Source organism: Myxocyprinus asiaticus, chromosome 11, assembly GCF_019703515.2.
Source record: "Myxocyprinus asiaticus isolate MX2 ecotype Aquarium Trade chromosome 11, UBuf_Myxa_2, whole genome shotgun sequence".
NCBI lineage: Eukaryota > Metazoa > Chordata > Actinopteri > Cypriniformes > Catostomidae > Myxocyprinus > Myxocyprinus asiaticus.
In genome coordinates this window covers 34070426-34096897 of record NC_059354.1, presented here as the reverse complement: position 1 = coordinate 34096897, position 26472 = coordinate 34070426, and the positions used below count along the sequence as shown (strand labels likewise).

At 36.8% G+C, this 26472-nt stretch overlaps 1 protein-coding gene across 4 annotated transcripts in view; it reads left to right on the top strand.

The window, feature by feature from the left end:
- Positions 1-9968: 9968 nt before the first annotated feature.
- The window catches only part of fhip1b (FHF complex subunit HOOK interacting protein 1B), a 39884-nt gene continuing 23380 nt past the window's right edge, over positions 9969-26472 (top strand). For 3 of the 4 annotated variants that reach the window (XM_051710226.1, XM_051710223.1, XM_051710225.1), the window contains exon 1: positions 9993-10079. The gene's annotated coding sequence lies outside the window, so the exon portion shown is untranslated. Of the gene's footprint in view, positions 10080-26472 lie in introns of all 4 variants that reach the window. The other variant, XM_051710222.1, reaches the window with a different exon arrangement.

The following is a 26472-nucleotide window of genomic DNA, read 5'->3' as shown; positions in this document are numbered from 1 at the left end:
GAATGCCTTTCCAGTCTGGGATGTCTCTCAGTAGGGCCCACTCAAGTTTTTCTGTATTCTTCAATGAGCGGCTCCAATTTTGAAGGTAATCCACCGATGTTGAATAAAAGTTTCTCACTGCACAAAAGAAATCATCCGCTCACGTCACCAGCTTCAACCAGGGCAATCAACTGCTTTTTAATGTCAGAGGGTATGAATGATTCCTCCAGCCTGGCCTGCAAGACTTTTCTCAGGTCATGAATGTGCAAAGCTATGGCCACATCAGAATGATAATCAAAAAGTCCATCACTTGCGTGCACCTTGTCAAATTCGGAATTTTGCTTCACAAAAAAATCACTAACACTTGGTGTGGCGCACTTACTTTTTGCAGCATCCACATGCTTTTTTGTATGAACTTGCTGCGCGATGTCGGTGGGGCCTCCATGGGCGATGGAAAAGCGAGCTCCACAAATCTCACACCTTACTTTACTAGGCTCTGTCTGTGACTCCTTTTTTAGAAATTTTAACTCTTTTTGAAGATCCTCATTAAATGTACATGCACGCTTCTTGACATTTTTCCATCCCCAATTTCATCTGTGTGCTCTTTCAAACTGACTCTTCAGTCAGTTCACTAACTGTACATCTATTGATAGGGGATTGTCAGGGGCGTAGCAGTCATTTTAAAATGGGGGGCTGCAAAAATAAAGGGCATCTTGTGGAGCACTTGCTTCTGTTTCACACATGACAATAAAAGAATGAGCACAAGCTGGTCCTGAATAAATTATTTAATCAATTACAATAATGACAATTGTGCTAGTTCATTATGGGATTCAAATTTATCCATGTGGCTTGAGTGTTTTGACTACGTTCACCAAAATTTGTTCAGATCCATTTAATGATTCGTTCAGTGGCCATTTCTGGTGATGCCAGAAGGTGGTGAGAAGTGAGTGTCATGTGTGAAATGAGTTAGTCACTGAATCAACGATCAAATGAAAATTTTAATCCTTTAAAATTTCTCTGTCTACAGACCTACAAAAAGACATTAGTAGAGGTTTTGAGCATGATAAGAACAAAGAAAATCTATCATTTCCCTACAGTTTGTGAGCTGCTGTGCATGACTTTTTTCAAAAGACAACAATAATGGTCTTATAAAAATTACAATGAGTTTCAATAACGTCCGTACATTTTCATGTATAAAAAGTGTCTACATACTGTATTTATTCACTTCAGTAAAATGCCTGTGTTCACAGAAGATCTATCTTTTTTCCTAAAGATTGTCGACTGCACACTAATATACTGTACAGGAGCTGATATTAAAAATAGCTTTACATATTTAACACAGATCTAGTAATCTGCTTAAATTGGCTAAAAGAACCGATCAAACTTTTAGCTCAAAAACATAATGTGAAAAGAATAACTTAATGAAGACACAGGTGCTAACATATACTACACTTACAATGTGTGTTTAAAAGAAAGATTGTCCTTTTTTTTCTGCAGTGCATTTCACGTAATGTTGGCAATCAAGAACGATATGCCAATAAATAACTCTTGTTTGTGTGTTCCACATCTATAGACAGGGTCGTAGCAAGGTATTCTGGTCCCCCTGACTGTATATTGCTCTGCCCCTTTCCTATTAAAAATTACAGTTTAGAATTTGTTTTGGGGCCCCCCTGGAACTGTGGGCCCCTAGAATCGTTACCACCTTTCACTCCACTAGCTACGGCCCTGTCTCTAGATTATTATTTTAGATCAACATCAATGCCGATTAAAAACATGGATAAATGAGCGTTTTTGAAAGCAACTTAAATGAATGGAGCCTTGTTGCTTAGACTCTCTGACTGATGGCCTATTACCTAAGGGTTGTTTCGGCTTATGAAACTCACCTGTGATTGGCTGGATGGTCGCTCAATCAGCCCAAAGTAACAAAACGCAAAGAATACTGTATACAAATCCACCATTTGGTTTAGCTTGAGAATGTGCGGGGGACCAAATCACTTTTTTAAAGAGTGCGGGGGACGTGTCCCCAACGTCCACCGTGGCTGCTACGCCCTTGGGGATTGGATAGTTTAATCCAATCATGTACTTCTAAATAAAATGGTGTGATTTTATTGGTTTTACAAGCCATATCCTTGGCTACCTTTGATAAGAATACTCACCTGAGAAAGCCGCATTGGCAAAATTTTAGGAGAGGGGAAATATGGGACAAAATACGTTAATTGTCAGAACACTAGAAAAAGTGCTTAAATACGGGACTGTCCCGGGAAAAACGGGACGTCTGGCCACCCTAACTATTAGACATTTATACGTTATCCCCGCAGTATCTTTCACTCCAATTTAAAGTGCACTTCAACGAGACGATTTTAGAAATGTATAAAGTAAGCTACTTATTATCATTATTTATTGCAAGAAATATATTTTGTCTTGCATTTGTTTAAAGACACTTAAATTTTCCCCAATCATTTTCCCACAATGGCCATAAAATATGTATGAATAAATAAACCTAAAATAATTATATAATTTCAAGTAAGATATTAATACAATATCAATAATGATCGAATGACTTTAAAATATAAAAACTTAATCACTCCACAATATACTGTAGATATACCAGAAAAGTGTGAATGACACCCAAACACCTTCTTATTAGGATTTGCTGGCAGAGATGCCATGAACATACAATATTTCACTTGAAGTTTACCAGATATGTCTTTATTGTGTCTTATGCTGCTAGAAAGAACAAATAAGTCTTTATTAGTGCATACCATCTGCTCACATTTTATTATTCAATAGTGTATTAATGTCTAATAGTATTAAATTATATCAAGTTAGAAATTTAAATACTAAAGCTTTTAATTTCATTTTTTTAAAATTTCAAATTAAGATATTAAACTTTTAAAATTACAAGCCTGAATGTTCTTGTTGTGGACCTACATAAAATTACTTTCACATAGATGTATTATCTATTTTAATATTTTCATCACATCACATTTTTTGTGCTCTAGCAGCAGCAGTGTTTCTTCTTGCTGTGTAAATGCCTTTAAATTCTTTATCATTTACTAGTGATCCTCTGTGTTGTGTGAATGTATTATAATTATTCATGATTTCATAGTGATTATTCATGTTGTGTAAATGTGTTTTGATTGATCATATATTTTTAAAGTCCTCTTGTGCTGTGTTATAACTGTGAGAGTCTCTCTCACGAGATGTGACTAGCGCTGTCTTGCACGCGATTGGCTGGTCACTTCATTCATGTGAATGCGCACGTGAATTAATCATAACCTCGGGATCAAACTCTGAATTAATAGAGAAAGTTGGTAACAAGTGTCTTGTTACCACTTAACCCTAATGAAGCCTGATTGGATTTGGTGAGTTTTGTCAAACTAAAACCAATCCTGGACTCCAGAATTTGTTCAGCTTTTTTGTGATACATGGCACAGTTATGGGGTTTTTCCACTGCATGGTACTGCTCGCTTTTTGGGGGTTTTCCACTGTGGATAGTACATGGTACCTGGTACTTTTTTAGTACCACCTTGGTCAAGGTTCCAAGCGAGAAGAGCCAATACTAAATGTAACATCAAAACCCTGCAGATCACTGATTGGCCAGAGAGAATCGTCACTACCAGCGTCACTGGATTTGCGACACGGGACATCAACTCGCTAGTTTTAAAGTTTTTAACAGCGATAGCAGTATCATTTGTTCACGCGACTTTCGAATAGTAAAAAGAAATGGCTGTGCGCAAAACCATGCCGTGGTCAATAAACGAGGTGCAGACATTCCTCTCGTAAGTAGCCGAGGAGAGGATCCAACGAGAGCTGGATGGGGCGACGAGAAGAGGTGGTGCAACTATGACGATCAGCCTCTAATCCCACCCACGTTGAGGCTGCACTAAACTGCAGTGGAGAAGCAAGCTCAGAAAAGTAAAGTGAGCAGAGTCGAGTCGAGTCAAACCGTAATGTGCAGTGGAAAAGTGCCATTAGAGCATGTAGGCTACTTATACTGAGAATGGCCCTGTCCCAAGTCTTGGCCACTTGAGTGCACGTGCAGGCGACAGGAAGTAAGTGTTCAAGACTGTCCCATGTCTAAAACGTGCCAAAGCTCAGTGCACTTAACCCACACTAAATCCACACTAGGGTGAATACCGCTTCGGAGCGGTTTTTCAGGCTAAGTGTATCCCAGAGATCATCACGATCAGGAGCCACACTCCGCCTACCCGAGCGATCAGTTATTTTCGCCATGATGACGTCAAGGAAAGCTTTTCAACATAAGTTATTTATTATAATCAGATAGTGAAATGTAAGTGAAGCATATATTTATTTTAGTATAAATGAATATATTCAACATTATGTAACGTGTTTGGGATGACTTAATAGCAGCATAATAATTACAAAATATTATTTATGTGTATATTTATATACCTCTTTGTTATCCTTCTCACCCAATTTCACATTATTTTGTTTGTTCTTGCCTAATACTGCTGGTGATTTTGGTAATTTCTCAGCCAGTGTGGCATACAGTATACAGTAAATGTTGTTTTAAAATAAAATAAAAAAGTATTAACTACTACCGCGGTTTCTTTCTCATCTTTATGTATTTAAAATATATGTTGTAATGCTTTTTATTTGTTGTATGAAACCACATACTGATATGTTGTGCAAAGCAGTCTTTGGTCGTCTTATATAAATGACAAGTCAAAGCATATAATTTAAATGGTTTGTATTAGTAGCTATTAATGAATCACACAGGTTTATAGAATAAAGCTTTTATTTATTTTTAACTAAGGTTTATGCAGTGTATTGAGATTCAAAGCAGAAAGAAATTGCTTATATTTCATTTTTACAGCAATTATGGACAACACAATTTTACATTTAAACAGTTTTTAATGTGCAAAGTATTGTAAATCAAAATGAGTAAAAACAATTAACTTTTACAATTATTTTCACACAGTAAAAACATTATAAAAAATGTACTTACATATTTTCTGTATCACAATACACCTCCAACAACCAGTATGTATGTACCAGTGCATTAATAAATGAAAAGATGGGTACAATTTTCAGTTATTTATTATTTTAAGTAGGTTATAACAGTCATCGCTACCAACAACAATCAGTCTTCAGCTGAGTGAAAAGACAAAAACAGCTGTCGCAACCAGCACCAACATATTTAAGTCTACGAGTATCCCAACGTGCAATCAAAAGTCATCCACACTCGCAGTCTTCACGTCTACTTGCACACTAGTGGCCAAACACCGGAAATACGTAAGACAAGTGGGTAAGTAGTCAAGACCAAAACCGCAAGTGGGGGGTATTGGGACAGTTCCAATGATCCTGTCATCCTCTGGCGACTTACTGCAATTTGTATTATTATTCCGGACAAGGTTGTGGTGAGGTGAGAAGACTTACAAAACAGTAAGAGGTAGTTATACCACACACACACACACAAAAAAAAAAAAAAAAAAAAAAAAAAAAAAATATATATATATATATATATATATATATATATATATATATATATATATATATATATATATATATAAAATTTATTTCTTAAATAAATCTTTCCCCACAAATCGTGATCAATTTCTTTAAGAATGTATTAGGCATTTACTTTCAAATACAAACGGATGTCCATGTTCAGATACATTTACTTTTAACTGTTAAAGCGGGGTATATACTGCCACCTGGCGTCTGGTTGCACAGCTGCCTGGAACTAAGCAAAAGCCTATATTAGTAGGACGTAGGAACATAGAGCGTTATATAATAATATATATGTATAAAATAAAATAAGATTTGAATTTTTTGTCTTATAGCTGCTAAAGATGGTCAGTCGTCATTGCTTCACATACAAAAACAATCCTCTCACATTATAAGACACTTTCCTTTAATGTACCACATCGAAATGCATTCATAACAAATCTGTATACAGATTGTATTTTGTTTGCATATGCCAGAATTTTTGAGATGCAAAGTATGGTACACAGATATCTTATCCTGATGAGTTTCAGTCTTTATTACCCCTTCCTTTGTCTCTTCTCTCTCCTTAGGACTTGTCACTCTGACTCCCTTCTCCTTTTCTCCCAGGCTCTCCTTTGCTCCATCACCCTCTTCTCTCTCCCCCTCCACCATTGGCTCCTCTTCATCTTCCTTCTCTCCCTCCCCTTTCCCATCTCCAGTCTCCCTTACTTTCACTTTTTATTGCTCTCCCATCTCTCTCACTGTGCACCCTCTGCCACAATGCCTTCCCACCTTTTGGCTGCAATTCCAGTTGTTCTACTCAGGGGCAGTAGACTCCAGTTCGGCTATCAGGTGAGCCATCTTGTTCTGCAGGGTCTCTAGGCTTGCCTCTAACTGCTTCACCTTGTCCTCCTCCGATTTCGCCACCTCTCCCTCCCCTTCATACATCTCTTCCAGCATGCCCATTTTCGTCAGGATCTATATAGTATATATAGAAATACACAATAAGACAAAAATATATATGGTATGTACAAATACAAATCATGAAGTATAAAAGTACTTTACACATCTGTGATTAACCAATGTTATGGATGTTGTCTGTTCGTCTGTTTCCCGACTTGTTACCTGCAAGAATAATTTGAGTTATACAAAGAAACGAGACTCAGTAACTGTAAATGTGACTCGTCATGTGTTTTAATCAGGGGCGCAGTACAAAATGTTTTTGTACCCGTACAAAAAACCCATACAACATTTTTTTTTCATTAAATGTTAGCATTATTAATAAACGTGAACATAAGCATGAATGCACAATCAATAAGAGACACTATAAAACAAAATTGAGTCTTCATTTTAGCTAACCAATGCAAAGTGGCCATTTATAAGAAAATCACACAGGAAAACTCGTGGGGGTTTGCTGTGTCCCCTGTCTGTCCAGTGCCCTTAGAAACTTGCCTAACATGTCCCTTTGTGTTTCCTATGAAATTAAAATTCTTATCAGACACTATTGTTGAAATTACTGTATTACTGTATTCTTGTATAGTACTGTCCTTTAGTGTTTCATACCTTTGATATTCAGGATACTGATTTCTCCAAAGAAGTTTCCCTCCCCGAGGACAGCAAACTCCATCATCTGCAACCACTGCCATTTTCCCCTCTTTAATGATGTACATCTCGTGACCCACATCACCATTATCAGTTCATAAACTTCATACACACTATTTACAAACTTAAAACCTCTACATACACATATACTATAAAATAAAATGTATGTATTATAATAAGAGCAAGAATAATAATAATATTAATCATTATTATTTTTACTACTACACATACAGTACACACAGCTAAGTCAAGTCAATGATACAATTAGTTCTTAACATTTATGTAATGACAAATGTTTTACATTCACAAAAGTTTGCATAAGTAAAGATTAATATTTTTATACTAGTTTATGTAAGTAAAAATATATATATATTAAGCCCACCATAAATTAATAATGATATAATTCCGTCGTCTTGGTAAAAATAAACAAACAACAACATTGTTTTGTTTTTCTGTGTGTTGCTTCTCTCTTGTAACTATAGTACTTTAACATTGAGCCTTCCAACCCCAATTTTGTGACACTGAATGTATTTATTTCACCTAAGAACTTAAGCTTTCATTTGCACCTAGTTGGGCTATCTTAGCGTTTGTTTCACCAGAGATGTTGAACAAAGAATGAAAAGTGTGCCAACCAACCCCAGTTTCCCCCAACATAAAAGGACAATCAATTACAAAGTGCACACTTACCTGTACGAACTCTGATCATTGTATCAAGCACATAGATCAAGTCACAGATGTAGTCCAGGTTGAGCCATGTTGCCAAATACATTCCTCAATGTTACAAAAAACATGTCCTTGTTACAAAATAAATAAATGTTTAAAAAGTAGTATTTATGTTAAGGCAAGCTTTATTTTAGTTGACTGAGTCTTTGGGCTGAAAAACATAGACATTGTTTTATTATTGTTTATTATAATTTTAACTGTAGTTATATCAATCAACGAGTTCACTCTCTAGGTGAGGTAAAAATAATAAAAATGAAGGCCTATGCATTGATAGGGAAAGCGAAATGTATTCCACTACAGATTACAGAATACATGCTGTTAATTGTAATTTGTAATGTATTCCGTTAGATTACTCAAGGTCAGTAACGTATTTTAAATACTTTGGATTACTTCTTCAGCACTGGTAGATTTTTTCACTTGTTTTGACAATAAAACTCTGCCAGTACAGTAAGACAAAATACACATGTTAAAAATACATTCTCTGAAAAACCTAAATATCTTATGCAGTGTTGTTTCTAAAACAAGATCAATCAAATTGATCTTGTTTTAAGGATTTTTAGATTTTGTTACAGGAAAACAATACAAAAATTATTATCAAGAATATGATTTTTGCCCTAATATCAAGAAAGAAATTATGATCCAACGTGAATTTTCTTGATAAAAAAATATGATTTTGCCAGGTAACGTAGATGTAAAATGGCTAGAAATAGCATTTTAGCATAGCATAAAGCTGACAATTTTACACAAGGTTTATTTTTATTTCTTCTGCTCCAAACTTACTTCAAACTTACTTCTCTGTCTGCTCGTATGAATGTAACACATCATAAGAAAGTGTTTCACCGCTGTTCAAATGCACTTTGGATCACATAATTTATATATATAAATGTTTTCCATCTGAAAGCACTAAATATTAAATGAAACAAATGACAAGAAAATGTAAAGTAATCTCTTCAGTAATCAAAATACTTTTTGAATGTAACTGTATTCTAATTACCAATGATTTAAATTGTAACTGTAGTGGAATACAGTTACTCATATGTTGTATTTTAAATACATAATCCCGTTACATGTATTTCGTTACTCCCCAACCCTGGGAAAGCGTAATGTCAAATTACCACCTGATGGTATTTATAGCTAACGCTAGAGCTTATCTCATGATATTTATTATGGCACATTACTGATGTGCCCAAGGAATGCGGAGCAACATCGGCATGATCAAATTAATATTCATAAACAGAACAATGGCGTTCTCTTTAATGGGTTAGTTAACACACAATTTAAATTCTCTCATAATTTATTCACCCTCATGCCATCCCTGGTGTAAACCCATTTGATTAAAAATAGAAATGTATCTTAGCTCAGTAGGTCCTTAAAATGTAAGTGGATGGTGATCAGACTTTTGAAGCTCCAATTAATCACAGACAGTCACCATAAACATCATCGATACGACTCCAGCAGTTAAATGAATGTCTTCTAAAGCGACACGATCGCTTTTTGTGCGAAAAATATCCATTTTTAAGTACTTTTTAACTATAATGCATCGCTTCGGTCAGCAGCAGTATGTGCGTGTGACATAATCGTGTTGGCATGTTCACGCGAGAACTGACGCACATGCGACACACCCAGAAGAGCATCACTGTTTACAACTGAGGAGCAGGAATGCTGTACAGAAGCATTGTTAATTTTGGTTTAGATCTGCATTTGTATCTGTATGTTTTTCACAATGGTGTGTTTGTGTGCTTATCCTGGATGTCCCAACCGCGAGAAAAAATGTGAGATTACATCCGTAACATGCGAAAGTGAATTCGTCATATGAGAGATCACGTGAACTCAGCGCTCTCGTGACGTGAATGCGCATACTGCTGCTGACCTGAAGCGATGGTTTATAGTTAAAAGAGCACTTAAATATTGACCTTTCTCACACCAAAAGTGATCGTGTCATTTATTGATGACGTTTATGCTGACTGTCCGTGATTTTTGGAGCTTCAAAAGTCTGATCACCATCCACTTGCATTTTAAGGACCTACTGAGCTGAGATATTTTTCTTATTTTCTTAAAATGTGTTCTGCTCAAGAAAGAATGTCATACACACATGAGATGGCACGAGGGTGAGGAAACGATGAGAGAATTTTCATTTTTGGGTGAACTATCCCTTTAAAAGCAAAGGGCGCTACCCTCAAGTGAAACGTCACAACGTCCCGTACGCGTGGGTGTGTCCCTTAAATCAGGAGAAAGATGGCTGCGGGACGAAGAGAGAGGTTGACTAATCTCAGATAGACAGGTTACGGCGGTGGACGAAGCGGAAAATTATCCTCGCCTATGTAAGTGGTTTTTTCTGCTTTTTGAGGTCGAATGTCTCCGTGTGGTGTCGTCTCCGTTCGTTTCCCTTTCGCCTCGCGAGCTAAACGGACAGCGCCAAATCATACCTGACCCGAACGCGAGCTCACTTGCGGCCAACTGTTAAATGAGATGAGAGGAGGACTGCTTGAAAATAATTACAATCGAAAGGAAATGTGCGTTCTATATTAAAACAAAACGTTGTAAACGTCAGGAGTTGGATTTGTGTTATTCCACTTGACATTAACGGTTCTCTCTCGTGAGCTAACAGTTCAACGCCCGGTGTGTGTTTAAAACGACACATCACTATGTGGGAATGTGTGGCGTGACACACTCATATGCACGTGAATGAGCGAGTTGTGAGTGCTGCAGTGATATGTGAAAGTGGTAATGTTATTGACAGCTGGTTAGGTATTTGTAGTACGTCATCTTGATGTTAAGAAGCCGTATTATTTTTATTTTTGTTATTGTGTTGTCAAAAGCAGTTCTGTGACTCTAAAACCGTGTGTGGAGCCAGCGAGCATCATTGTGCACCAACCTGTTCTTAAACAGGTCAACTCATGCGATTCGTTGCTAAAACAGGTGCACAGTTGTGATGGCTGAATGCAAGCTCTTATGGATATGATTTTGGCAAACTGGATTGGGTGGCATTGCAATGAAAGCTGTTCCTTTGAATCGTTTGAACGTTGGTTTAGCTAGATAAATGTCATGTTCTTGTCTTACCTGCCATGCCATACCTTTTGTTGGCCTTGGTCAGCCATAAAACCCTTGAGCCATAAAAACTCCCTTTCAGAAGACTGTGTATGCACATTATGTTGCTGTATTTATCAGCAAACTTAAGGATAGACAGAATTTAAGCCTCTGGCCTCTTGACCAGACTTTTTTTTTTTTTTTTTTTTTTTTGTGGATGGAATAATATGGGATTACATATGTGCCAATTGTTTTGAACGTAACTTTTCAAGAAACAAATAAACTGAGAATGAATAAAAGCAAAATGAAACTGAAAACTGTATACTTTAACGCAATTCTCTGCTTGTGTTCGATGATCAGGACTTATAAATGCGCTTCTCGCGTTTTCAGTCACAATTCCAAAGTTTTCATTTACGCTCCCAGAGTTCCCTTACGACTCAGTACACTTGACTTTGCATTTGCTAAAGCATATGGGAGTGTCCTTCCACATGACCAAGTTGAAACCTCTCTACAATAACAGCAATATTCTAATATTGGCTATGGTGTTTGAGCCCCGCCCTTTTAGGTGCGAAGCTGTTTGCTATAAAAGCAGGTGTGCAAACACCATTCCTCAGAATTTTCTTCCTTCAAGACAGCGATTCATCTCTCGTCTAGAAGTCCTCTACTGCTTCATCATTGACTACACTAGTCAGTGGACGGGATCTTCACGGCAACGAGAAGACTCCGCTCTCCTGCGGGGTTCTGGCGAACATCACTCCGCCTTGATGCTTCACTGGTGAACGGGCTGCTTCAGCATCATCAGTGCTTGGTGCACATCCAAAATTCGAATGCACAGTTTTAGCATTCGAATGTGCATATTTAGCTTAAATTCGACAAATATTCGAATATCGCATATATTCGAATATTTGTCGAATTTAAGCTAAATATGCACATTCGAATGCTAAAACTGTGCATTCGAATTTTGGAAGTGCACCAAGCACTGACGATGAATTCTGACCCATCGCGTTCTTGAGTTAAAAAAGGGTTAGACTTAGTGCAGCAAATACAGTTTAACAGAATGTTATGTGTGTCTCGATATGCGTTTTTAAAGGCTGAAGTTAGTTTTTAATTGACATGGCATCTAAAAACAGGGCTCCTGCACGAGACGTGCAGTTAACTACGACAGTCGGCGCAATGGTCAAAGACGTCCGTCAAGCACAGGTTTTCATAGACAAGCAATAGGAAAACCATGCAGATCGAAGCAAACGGCCTGAACAGATCCTTTGGTGGAGGTGTTTGGTCTTTGTGGTATGCTCTCTTATCAGTGTTTCTCAGCGTAAGCTATGCGTTTTAAAACGCTGAGTCAGGAAAGGTGTCTCGAGATCCCCGCGTTCTGTTTCATTGTGTTGCGTCTGATTGAACAGCCCCTGGGCTTAGAGTCTGAGTCTAATATCTCAACTATCTGGGGTTATTACTACTATACACCTTTAAAGGATGAAAATCACTGTGGGATCCTTGTAATTATGAAGCTTGAGTCTGGGGTATACTGTGGCTCTAGTGCAAAAAAACAATTTAATATAGAGCTGTGTGGGTTTTTTTTTTCCCTCTCTTTAATTTTTACTTGACACTTGAGAACATGAAATGGTTAAAATCTTGTTTAGATATTATTTTATGCACTTTATTTTAAAATGGTATGCACTTTTTTATGTTCTTTGTAATACTGTATAACATTGTGCAGTTTGGTTTAGATGTACTTGTTGCACCCTTGTGTGGACTTGGGAAACAACGTTAATTTAAAAATCTGATGACTTTAATTTTGGTAATATTTAAGTGACAAATTCGAATTTAGTTTGTCAGGCTAGTTGGCAGCCCTACCATCATCATGACTACCCCATTGTTAGCGCATGCGCTGCACTTTTTTTTTTTTTTTATTTATTTATTTATTTATTTATTTTTTATTCTTATTCTGAAGAATAGAAACAGATTATGAAAATCTTAATCAAGCATGGAGCTTGTTTTCACAGGTTGTAGACCTTCAATGGTGTTGCATTGCATGGGTATTAAATCCAAAGAATGTTTTTTTTTAATAGAAATTTTTAAACACCGCTTCAAATGTGGCTTCTACAAAACCAGCTGAATGATTGATTTTAAAGTTTGAATGAATTTAACTTGATTAATATTGTTATGGAAATCAAATAACTTTATTATTGCAGTTCCACCAACATTGCATCTCATAGTTACAAGATAATATACAAGATATACAGAATACACAACATTCACCAAACAATATATACATTTAATACACAAAATCCATATTACATAATACATTGTACACAATACAAACAACAAAGAACAAAATACATACAATATTACACATTGTGCTTTTTAATGCATTACACCATTTAAAATTTAATATTCACAAGGACACCAACGGATTAGAGGCTTGTTTCTTTTCATTTATTCAGTGTTCCTGTGAATGACTGTACATTTCACTTTCTAGTAGGGGTGTAACGCTTCGAATTTCTCACGGTTCGGTTTGTATCACGGTTTAAGGGTCAAGGTTTCGGTACGGTTCAGTATTTGCTTTGTTCAAAAAAAAAATAAAAATAAATTAAAAAATAAATATTACTACCAAATCCAAAGAATAATCTGTTGGGTAAACACTTCAGGAGGTTTGCCCTTAAATAACAATCATTGTTTTACAACAGTAACCATAGTTTAACCATGTAATTTGTATAAAATCATAGTAACCACAATATAAACATGGTTACTGTCATGGTTACAATATATAGTAAAATCATGGTTACTATATAGAAACTACAGTATTACTGTTTTAAAACCACGGTTAATTGTATCAAAACAGTGATTTCTGATCAGAAAACCATGGTGACAGCAGTCATGGTTACTACATTACTACTATAGTAAAACCATGGTTAATTTTCGTCAGGGTCCTCCTAACTAAACAAAACATTCTCTAATTACTAAATCAACAATTTAACTTAATACCTGCACTAATATGCTACATGCATCAAAGTGCAATTCAAATTCATCTCAAAATATTTTCAATATTCAGAAGCTGTACATCACTATAAAAGTAATAACCTTGCTATTAGAATACATACGAGAAGGGATGTTGTGATAATGCTGCTTGAGTATTTTAATCATATATGGAAATCCTACATGAACTCCTCAAGCGCTTAAGTTATTGTTTCATGTCTGTCCGAATTAACACTGAGTGTCTGCTTAAAAATGGAAGGGAGTGTGTGCAGTTTTGGCTCTTTTGGTCTTTTGACCATCGCTGTTGTAATTGACTGCAAAAAGAAAATGTTCCCAGAAAGGAGAAATGCAGGGGGCTTCTCTATCAGCATTTCGTTTTCTCCACTTGCCATTTTCAACTACACACAACACTTGCAGAACAGTGATGTCATCAAGTTGACCCACGTGAAACACAGGTGGAGTGTATCCATTCAGGTGCATTAGCGGAGGTTGTAACTGTGCCTGTCTGTTTGATCCTTTGTTTTCTTGACCAAAACTTGTGCTCCAGATGCATCATTAAACGTGAGGTGAACCGATCGCGGTGCCAATGCTTGCAACCGTGGGTGGTGAACCGTACGGTTCGTTTTTTTTTTTTTTACTGACAACCGTTACACCCCTACTGTCTAGTACAATTTATTTAACTGGGACTAACCATATATAATTTTGAAATGTCTTAACCTCAGTCATCAGTAACAGACCACTGTTTTACAACAGAAATCATACAGCTAAAAAAGTGCAAACTAGAAAATTATCAAGCTAGAGAATTATCATTCATGTTCATTTTCAGACATCAGTTGATAATCATAATTTATAATCCAGAAAACTCGCTTGTGTCTGGTCTAGATATTAAAGGAATAGTTCACCCAAAAATGAAAATTAGCTGATAATTTACTCACCCTCAGGCTGTATCTGAGTTTCTTTCTTCATCAAAACAGAATTGAAGACTTTTAGAATATCATTTCAGGCCTCCTCTAAACAATGCAAGTGAATGTACAAAATTTTTTGACGGTCCAAAATGCATATTTAGGGTATATCAAAATAATTCACATGACTCCAGTCGACAAATAAAGTTCTTCTGAACCCAAACGATTGATTATTTTTAGAAACAAAACAATACTTATATACTTCTTAACTACAAATGTTCACTTCCGTACATCTCTGTGACGTGAGCTCATGAGAGGGATGATGTAAGCTCATTGGTAAGGTCACCCGTCACGTGGAGTCGTTGTCCGGAAACGCGTGAAATAAAAAATTTCATTTTTGGGTGAACTATTCCTTTAAATTCCATATTATTTATTTTAAAACAGCTGACAGATTAACAGATTTTTTTTTTTTTTTTTAAGCCAACAAATACACTATTATGATTTTTCTATATCTTCAAGTGGTCTCAAGTATTTTTATAAGCATAAAGGATGTTAATATACGAAACACCAGGAAACTGTAGCCTGAATTTGAAATGGAATGTACCTGATGCAAGGGTCCTTCCTAATGATGTATCTGTAGCAAAAGCAGTTTCCTTTCCAAGTATGCATTCTGTAGTATGTAGTACTGAGTGCAATATCAGGCATTAACATTTATTTGACAGAATGCTAGTCAGAGACTAGTGTATATAAAGAGTCTGGTGTAGACAAATAAAGTGTAACTGCTTGTGAATTGTGTTTGTTTGAGCTCCAGGCCTTTCAAAGGTGATGTCAAGTGATTCATTAATCCATGCAGAATAGCAAGATTCTAGTCTGATAAGGGGCAATGGATCTCTGGTACCACCATTCCGTCTTCTGTGTCATAAGAATTTTTGTTTGTGTAAAACTGTGGCTACTCAAAAATTGTTAAAGAATTGGTTTATCCCCAAAAAAAAAACTGTCATGAAGTCGGCTGGTGCGGGTTCTGATGCTGCGATACCGCCTGCCTGATGGTAGCAGTGAGAGTAGCCCATGGCTTGGGTGGCTGGAGACTCTGATGATCCTCCGAGCTTTTTTCACACACCGCCTTGTACATATTTCCTGGAGGGAGGGAAGCTCACCTCCGATGATGTGTCTGGCAGTTCGCACCACCCTTTGCAGGGCTTTGCGGTTGTGGGCGGTGCTATTGCTGTACCAGGCGGAGATGCAGCCAGTCAGGATGCTCTCTACAGTGCAGGTGTAGAACCGTGTGAGGATGTGGCGGTTCATTCCAAACTTCCTCAGCCATCTCAGGAAGAAGAGGCGCTGATGAGCCTTCTTCACAATGGCCTCAGTGTGGAAGGACCATGTGAGTTCCTCAGTGTTGTGGACACCCAGGAACTTGAAGCTGCTGACTCTCTTCACTGGTGCTCCATTGATGGTGATGGGGCTGTGTTCTCTTTCTCTTCTTCTGAAGTCCACCACAAGCTCCTTTGTCTTACTGACGTTGAGGGAGAGGTTGTGCTCCTGACACCAGTGTGTCAGAGTGTGCACTTCCTCTCTGTAGGCTGTTTCATCATTGTCAGTGATCAGACCTACCACCGTCGTATCATCAGCAAACTTAATGATGGCATTGGAGCTGTGTGTTGCCACACAGTCATGTGTGTATAGAGAATACTATGTATAGGGGCTCCAGTGTTGCGGGTCAGTGATGAGATGTTACTGCCTATTCTAACCACCGTCTGCTTGACAGGAAGTCCAGTATCCAGCTGCACAGTGAGCTGTTTAAGCCCAGAGCCTGGAGTTTCACATAAAGCTTGGAATGTTTGATGTTTACCGTACAATCTGCTACATTACTTACTGCACTGACAAACTATAGCTGCTAACAGCAAACAGACATGAGTGACATGGTTGTCAGGGACAAGGTTAATGTTATATTAGTTAAATTGAAAAGGGAAAATGATGGGGTCATTGTTTCCATTATGTATTTCACAAACTAGTTAACAAATTACCGAGACACCGTTCAACTCTGCTCTGTCTGCAGAGCCACCATCAGTTCAGCTCTGTAAACAATGGAGTCGGAGCACGCTCTGCTGGACAATCTACACTATGACACCAATTCTAAAGCATTGTTTTCTGCATTATTTGTACTGAAAAAAAAGTTTTCATATCGCCGCATATCGGTAAAATATACGCCGATACCGATATCCAGTCGTGAAATTTCCTCGCTACTAAATATTCCACAGTCAACCGTCAGTGGTATTATAACAAAGTGGAAGCGATTGGGAATGACAGCAACTCAGCCACGAAGTGGTAGGCCACATAAAATGACAAAGTGTGGTCAGCAGATGCTGAGGCACATAGTGCGCAGAGGTCACCAACTTTCTGCAGAGTCAATCGCTAAAGTTCATGTGGCCTTCAGATTAGCTCAAGAACAGTGCGTAGAGAGCTTCATGGAATGGGTTTCCATGGCTGAGCAGCTGCATCCAAGCCATACATCACCAAGTGCAATGCAAAGCGTCGGATGCAGTGGTGTAAAGCACGTCGCCACTGGACTCTAGAGCATCTGGCAATCTGATGGACGAGTCTGGGTTTGGCGGTTGCCAGGAGAACTATTTGTCTGACTGCATTGTGCCAACTGAAGTTTGGTGGAGGGGGGATTATGGTGTGGGGTTGTTTTTCAGGAGCTGGGCTTGGCCCCATAGTTCCAGTGAAAGGAACTCTGAATGCTTCAGCATACCAAGAGATTTTGGACAATTCCATGCTCCCAACTTTGTGGGAACAGTTTGGGGATGGCCCCTTCCTGTTCCAACATGACTGCTCACCAGTGCACAAAGCAAGGTCCATAAAGACATGGATGAGCGAGTTTGGCGTGGAACAACTTGACTGGCCTGCACAGAGTCCTGACCTCAACCCGATAGAGCACCTTTAGGATGAATTAGAGGGAAGACTGCGAGCCAGGCCTTCTCGTCCAACATCAGTGTCTGACCTCACAAATGCATTTCTGGAAGCATGGTCAAAAATTCCCATAAACACACTCCTAAACCTTGTAGAAAGCCTTCCCAGAAGAGTTGAAGTTGTTATAGCTGCAAAGGGTGGGCCGACATCATATTAAACCCTATGGATTAAGAATGGGATGTCATTTAAATTCATATGCGTCTAAAGGCAGATGAGCGAATACTTTTGGCAATATAGTGTATGTATATGTGTGTGTGTATATATATATATATATATATATATATATATATATAACAATGTTACTTTATTTATGGTTTAATATACCTATAGTAAAACCATGGTTTCCAAGGAAGGGGAAATCCTGTAGTCTACAGAATTACTATAGTAAAAGAACAAAACCTTTTCAGACAAAAAACCCTCTGTTATCTAAGGGACTCAGACTAGCTCTCTGACTGAAAAGCAATAACTTTTACTTATTTATTAGCTTGTCTTAATTATACTGACTTACCTCATGCTGCCTCGATTGTCCTGCTGATGACGATTAAAGCATTTGTCTGTGTTGCTCCTCAAATCTTATTGTGACAAAATAGTCGTAGGAAAAAATACTGAAAAAATACAAAACCAAAAGCCTAAACATATCAATAAAAACAAATTCATTATGAAGCCGCTAACAGATTCTTGCACTTTTACACACAAAACCTGAACCAGAGCCCCTTCCAAGTTAACTCTACTTCCAGGTCAAAGAACTGTAACTCAAAATCTCACAAGCCAATGAGAAATCCTCTTTGTTAGGCCCGCCCACACAAGAGTATTGTGCCAGAACTGCGAATGAACTCAGGGAGTGTACATGAAAACATTGGAAGTGTGACTGAAAACGTGGGAAGTGCATTATAAGTCCTGATCAGCGAATGCAAGCAGAGAATTTCGTTAACAAAGTATGCAGTTTATTTGAAGATAAAGTGTAAATTGGTCTTCAATACTCGCCACTACTGAATCTCCAGCACCACGGCAAGAGAATGATACACAAGTTGTGAGCTTGCAGTCTGAATTCAGTGTGATGAGATAAAAAGAACGCATTCCGCGATATACTGCAAAATTTCTATTGCATTGTGTAGAGCTGAACGATCCATTGAAATAAAATCTAAATCGAGATATGACCTTGAATATTAAACTGCAAAGGGCTGTGATCTATTCAAGCAAACAGTGCACGTGCCATGCGTGTCTGTGCTCCCTCCACGAATCTATTCTCATGCACAGAATAATGGATGTGTTGCATTCAGTTGTATTTACAACGCTCTAAATTCACATTAACTGGCCACTACAAGTTACTATACAATTACAAATCAAAACTTTTGGGGACAAAAGCAGAGATGAGAGCATTTTACCATATTGGAATTCACAGGTGCTAATTCAAAGGCTTTTGTTAACGTGACTCCACACAGAATATTACTGCATTTTTTTAACCAGATCCCATAGCAATGCCGCATTCAAATTAAGAAATTATTAGAGTATATTATTCTATAATAATAATAGGGTTGTTGTTATTATAACACATATTACAAAGTTAATATTCTTAATAATAATCCAGAGTGCATAACTGTATAATTCACTAGCGGTGTGTGTGTTTGTGCTGAACATGCGCGTGTTTCGAGAATGCTTGTGGTGATTTGTATAAGCGTCTGAACTGTCAAATAAATGTCAAAATTCCGGCAAAATGCCCGTCTTGGTTAGGTATTCATGTAAACGCAGAGTTATGTCTAAAGTGAACGTAAACAGTGGGGGAAAAAGCGATTTGTATCAAACTGTCGGACTTGTAAGTATAAATGTAAGCTAATAGACCTGCTGCTGTCTAGTGTGTCATTATAATAATCAAACAACCATAACAAGAAAACGAGAACGCCACTCAGTGCTCTTGACTGGGTAACTTTAGTAGCTTTAAAAAGTATTATAATCATACAGTGAAGACCAGTAGTAATTTCATATCACATTTAATTCTGAATGTTTACTTGAATACTTGAAACTGCTGTTAAAAACTTTTAAAGCTTTTAAAAAAGCACTGTTGTCTTAATTTGTATTTTTTATTTTATTATTTTTAATCTATTTCTATTCATTGCTGTTTTTATTGCTGTTTACTTTTTTACTGATGGTTCACTAGTCTTGAATAATTATTTGAGAACTTGAAACATTTCTTAAATAGTTAACAAATGAGTGTTATTATTTTCTGTGGTATTGAAGCTGTTATCAAGAATTGTCAAATTAATTTACTGACTACTAAAATTTTGTGCATTTTGGCAATGTATCATAATATACCGGACAAGTAACTTTTACTCGGACAAGTGAATAACCAATTTACTTGTCTGAAGGACAAGCACGTGACCATGCTTACTGAACTCACTTAATCAGTGTTGTTCAATGTTCAAATGACAGTGTAGCTAGCTACAGATACACTTTTGCAATACTTTTTTTAAATAAATGTAAAAATGTAAATGTTATTTATATATAATACAAATATAATAAACTATATGAATAATATAGTGTAAAATAATATAATATGGGGTTTCCCCAGCTGCAAGAGCTGAATTAGAAAATCACTATTTTAATAATACAGAAAAGGCTCAAAAATAACATTTCTACAGTTTTAATATTACAGAATAATACATTTTAATAATACAGAAAAGGCAACATTTTATTCAAAGAAGTCTTTGGAATTATCTTTCCACTACTACAGCATAATATTTGTATGCCATAAAGCCATGCAAACCTTTGTGCTGTGGTGAAGATAAACCCACTTTAAAGAATTGACTACAGGCAACTTCAGATTCCTCTGTTGTTAACCTTCAGACTCTCTTCCTCTGTCTTTCTAACCTGTTCTCCACTAACACACATACATAAACTTCATATGAAATAATATAGACCCATTTGTGTTGAGGTTTATATCCCTTCAGCAAATTCTTCAGCAGTCCTAAACTCATTTCAGTGTCAGAATGACTGAACTTTGTGCTCTTTATGATTAATACACAAAGACTGAATGTGACTTCAGTCTTGTGTTCAGTCTCTCTTGCTCTCTCTCTATCTCTCCTGTCCTAAGCTTCAGTGCAAAACACTCTCAAGGAGGAGTCCCATGAAGTTAGTCATTTAGTTTCCAATGATTCACTTGTTATTTTCATTCCTTTCTCCATTGTCATAATTATGATACATGACAACACAGATCTAAAATGTATGGTTCCATTTTGCAGGCAAAAAAAAAAACTCTTGAAGAGGTTTTGTTTTGACCTTCTCCTGATCTGCCACTTTACCATTAAGACTGTACTGTGGCGCTGAGACAGACACCTGACTAATGATTCATGCTGACCTCAGGACAAGAGAGAGAGAGAGAGCCCTCTCAATTTGCTTGTCTATTTCTCTCTTTTTTTTTTTTTACTCCAACCCTTTTTGCCTGTTGTCACACACTCACTCACTGTAATATAGGTCAACTTGCAGAGTCATTGCTATAAAAATTGTTGGTGAATTTGTCAGCAAGGAAAGGGGGTCTTTGTGATGCAGTTGGATTAAAAAAAAGTCTAATTCAGTTGCTTTCTTCTTCTAAAGGCATATCTCATCATGTTTGGTTAACAACATGCTCATATTTGTGAACTTTTTACAGTGAAAAAGTTGAGATGGTCCAGCCAATGTTCTCTCAGCCTATGTATAAAGTACAAGGTTATTATTACGTGGAAATTAGTATTTATTTATTTATATATTTATTTAATAAGCAAAGGATGTTCCTTAATGTGTGTGGCCAGTGTGTGGGTGCATTTCACATTCATCTGCTTTGCTGAGAAAAAAACTTTATGGTATTTATGAGTCAGAACATTTAAATGCTTTTTATTTGCTTATCTTAAGCATTTGCATTAATGCCATAAGTTTGTATATTTATGCACGTGATTAGTGGTCGAACGATATATAGTAGAGGCTGATAAATCAGCCGATATTTGGTATTTTTAAATTATCGGCATTAGGGTTGGGCAGTAACGGAATTCATAATGCCGTTACGTATTCACAGTACAAAAATGAAAATGAACAAGCTCCACAACTTTTTAAAACTACATCTCAGGGTTAACATGACATTCTAGAGTGCTAGAGAAGACTGTATCCTTATTTTCTGTGAAAACATCAAGTTCTTCTGAACTTTTTGGCGTACTGAGTATTTGAGACTAGTCTGGAAGATTATTAGTGAAGCTATCTAGTAGTTGAAAGTATAGTTCTACCTGAACGATAACATTGCGTAGATTGAGTTACCTTTGCTAAGTGCAGCATACAAGAGACGAGGTAATGATCTGAGATATCATCGCTCTTTGGCAGAATTTCTGTATTATTAACATTAATTCCATATGACAAAATTAGATCTAGCATATGATTTTGGTCATGAGTTGGACCTGTCACATTTTATCTAATCCCCAACATAGTTGAGAATATCGATAAATGCTAATCCCAGTGTATCATTTTCGTTATCTATGTGCATGTTACCAGCAAGTCACCAACAATTAAAGCTTTATCCACAGTAACCACTAGATCTGACAGAAAATAAGCAAATTCTCGAAGGAATTCAGAGTATGGCCCTGGTGGTCTATAAATGTTGCAAGAACAAAAGACGACAATTTTATTTTAATTTATATCTGATGTTAAGCATTATCAAACATATGATATACAGGTGATTCATTCTCTGTGTTGTAGTTTATGTGACCTGTGTGATGTCTCAAGGCAGCTATCAGACATTCGGATTAGCCAGTTTGTCTGCTTCCTGACCTGGGCCCCAGTTAGTCAAATACTATCACTATTAAGACTATGAGCCATATTACTAGAGAGGAGAGCGGCACCTTCCCTGGAGGGATGGAGTCCGTTCTCTCTTTAGCAGGTAAGGTCTTCCCCAAAAACTCTTCCAGTTGTCTATGAATCCTGTGCTGTTCTCTGGACACCACTCAGACATGACATCCAGCCATTCAGTGACACTAATCTACTATAAACCTAGACATCACGATGAGCAGGGAGGGGGCCAGAGCATATTACAGCGTTTTACTCGGTACAAGGGACAACACCGGTGTAAAATGTTATACTGGGTAAAAGGTGGAAACATTATGAATGGAACTTTCAATATCAATACAATAGCCTAACTAATAGAATAGCCTTAAATAAAGAATAGTTGCTTAATGAAGAGTTTGCGACCCATGATAAATGAACCTAAATAACACATTGAAAGCCAGATATTCTTTACTAACGTATCAAATTACACTGGCAGCAAAGTACCTGTGCTGACAGAAGACTTTTAATTGCAGGTAGCAAATATAATTTGCATGGTGGGTAACTGTAAGACATCTCGGATTCGGAATAACACGAGAAATGCTGTTACACAAACAGACATGCACTTGAAGCAACACACTATTATATTTTTAAGAACCGATGACAGAAAATCCGTCTATGCGCATGTCTGACGCGCTGTTTGTTCGGAGGCGTACAGTCTTGTGGAACACGTATATGTAAAGGGTTCTCACTCTGTTTCAGTCTTCTGATTTGTTTTTTTGTTTGTTTTGTTTTTTGTTGCAAGAATAGTATCGTCTATGAGAATGCTGCAAATGACCTCAGACCATCTCAGCTCAGGAGGTGCTTTGAGTTCATTTCACTTTATTTCCAAAGAGCAGTTCGTTGTGAGCACAACTCTGCAGGGTCACCTTATATATAGCCTATACATCTGTGATTAAATCATAAAATAATACAAAAACACATTCACCTCAAACTATGATTTGTATTTAATTGATTATTATCATCATTATAATTATGTTTACATTTATAATTGGTTTTAGATCTTAATATGTATTAGTAATTTGCCAGATTGTAAATGGAAAGGTGGTTATACAGGTGCATCTCAATAAATTAGAATGTCGTGGAAAAGTTCATTTATTTCAGTAATTCAACTCAAATTGTGAAACTCGTGTATTAAATAAATTCAATGCACACAGACTGAAGTAGTTTAAGTCTTTGGTTCTTTTAATTGTGATGATTTTGGCTCACATTTAACAAAAACCCACCAATTCACTATCTCAAAAAATTAGAATACATCATAAGACCAATAAAAAAAACATTTTTAGTGAATTGTTGGCCTTCTGGAAAGTATGTTCATTTACTGTATATGTACTCAATACTTGGTAGGGGCTCCTTTTGCTTTAATTACTGCCTCAGTTCGGCGTGGCATGGAGGTGATCAGTTTGTGGCACTGCTGAGGTGGTATGGAAGCCCAGGTTTCTTTGACAGTGGCCTTCAGCTCATCTGCATTTTTTGGTCTCTTGTTTCTCATTTTCCTCTTGACAATACCCCATAGATTCTCTATGGGGTTCAGGTCTGGTGAGTTTGCTGGCCAGTCAAGCACACCAACACCATGGTCATTTAACCAACTTTTGGTGCTTTTGGCAGTGTGGGCAGGTGCCAAATCCTGCTGGAAAATGAAATCAGCATCTTTAAAAAGCTGGTCAGCGGAAGGAAGCATGAAGTGCTCCAAAATTTCTTGGTAAACAGGTGCAGTGACTTTGGTTTTCAAAAAAACACAAAGGACCAACACCAGCAGATGACACTGCAACCCAAATCATCACAGACTGTGGAAACTTAACACTGGACTTCAAGCAACTTGGGCTGTGAGCTTCTCCACCCTTCCTCCAGACTCTAGGACCTTGGTTTCCAAATGAAATACAAAACTTGCTCTCATCTGAAAAGAGGACTTTGGACCACTGGGCAACAGTCCAGTTCTTCTTCTCCTTAGCCCAGGTAAGACGCCTCTGACATTGTCTGTGATTCAGGAGTGGCTTAACAAGAGGAATACGACAACTGTAGCCAAATTCCTTGACACGTCTGTGTGTGGTGGCTCTTGATGCCTTGACCCCAGCCTCAGTCCATTCCTTGTGAAGTTCACCCAAATTCTTGAATCGATATTGCTTGACAATCCTCATAAGACTGCGGTTCTCTCGGCTGGTTGTGCATCTTTTTCTTCCACACTTTTTCCTTCCACTCAACTTTCTGTTAACATGCTTGGATACAGCACTCTGTGAACAGCCAGCTTCTTTGGCAATGAATGTTTGTGGCTTACCCTCCTTGTGAAGGGTGTCAATGATTGTCTTCTGGACAACTGTCAGATCAGCAGTCTTCCCCATGATTGTGTAGCCTAGTGAACCAAACTGAGAGACCATTTTGAAGGCTCAGGAAACCTTCGCAGGTGTTTTGAGTTGATTAGCTGATTGGCATGTCACCATATTCTAATTTTTTGAGATAGTGAATTGGTGGGTTTTTGTTAAATGTGAGCCAAAATCATCACAATTAAAAGAACCAAAGACTTAAACTACTTCAGTCTGTGTGCATTGAATTTATTTAATACACGAGTTTCACAATTTGAGTTGAATTACTGAAATAAATGAACTTTTCCACGACATTCTAATTTATTGAGATGCACCTGTATATGATACATTTTCTTTTTTAATCACTTTATTTTAATAATTATTATTATTTTTTTTTTTTAAGTGCAATTTGAATTTAGAAATATCTTTGGTTTAAGTTTTTAGTTTTTTAAATGAATTAATTTTCAATGCAAAATTACTAAAATGGCAATAAAATTTGTATTTTTTATATATATATATATATATATATATATATATATATATAATAATTTATATTTATTTATTTATACAAATTTTGTGAACATATTTCTTGCATATCACCCAGCCCTATGAAGGAACAAAACAAATGTATTCACACATATTCAAAGTCATTACCCTTCCGAAGCAGCTAGACTGGGTGCTGGGATGAAAGGTAATTAAACACCAACATTATACCCGCAACAACTCCCAATAAGTGATTTATTTGCCCGGACAGTGACTTACCCCATATAATAGCCCATGATGGAGAGAATGCACAGATGAATTAGGTTTTTTTTTTTTTTTTTAAATAATCATCTGATTGTGGTTATTTTATCTAACCGGGGTTATTTGAGATATTATTGGGCACTCTCTACTCTGTTGGGCTGCGATTTATTGGGCACTTCAAATTCCAATCACAATTTAATGCCAGAATAAGGGATTTTTAAACAAATATATGAATGCCATCAATGACGTGTTTGTGTGTCATTCAGTTGAACTCCGAGAATCACTGAGCCGCACCGCAGAAGTCAATCAGCTCCTGTCCGAAAGTGTGTATAAAGTGGTTCTCAACGCTCTGATGCGCGCTGTCAACAGAGGCTCACTCCAAACTCCAACGAAAATATAAATGTACAAATATACACTTTGATAGTGAACGCACTGGTTTCACTTTAATTTAATGATCGTGTAATGGCAAATATTCCTGGAGTAACGCAGTGTTAATGAGATGCAGTGACACAGGAGGAGATGCACATTTTTTTCTGTAGTGTAGTGATAAAATTATGAAATAATCTCAAAGTTTATACTAAATGAGAAATAAGGGCTCTTGGGTTTAATCAAAGAGCATTAAAATAATGTGTGAAAATGAAGAAATTAGGACAGAAATATTTTACTTTTGCATAATATAATAAAATAGAATAGAATACAAATAATAAAATATATATTCAAATTATATTTTATTTAAAAAAATATAGATAATATAAAATGAGTTTAAAAAAACAACAGTGTAACAAAAAGAAAGACATTAAGTATTTAGAAATATTTGTATATTTAAAACATTATTTTTCATGTCATTCAAGTTTTTAAAGCCTTAAAATGAAATCATATCCCTATTTTATTATCTGATTTATATATTTGAAGTTATGTAAAAATGACTTCTTATAGTGTGTGTGTGAAGCACACAT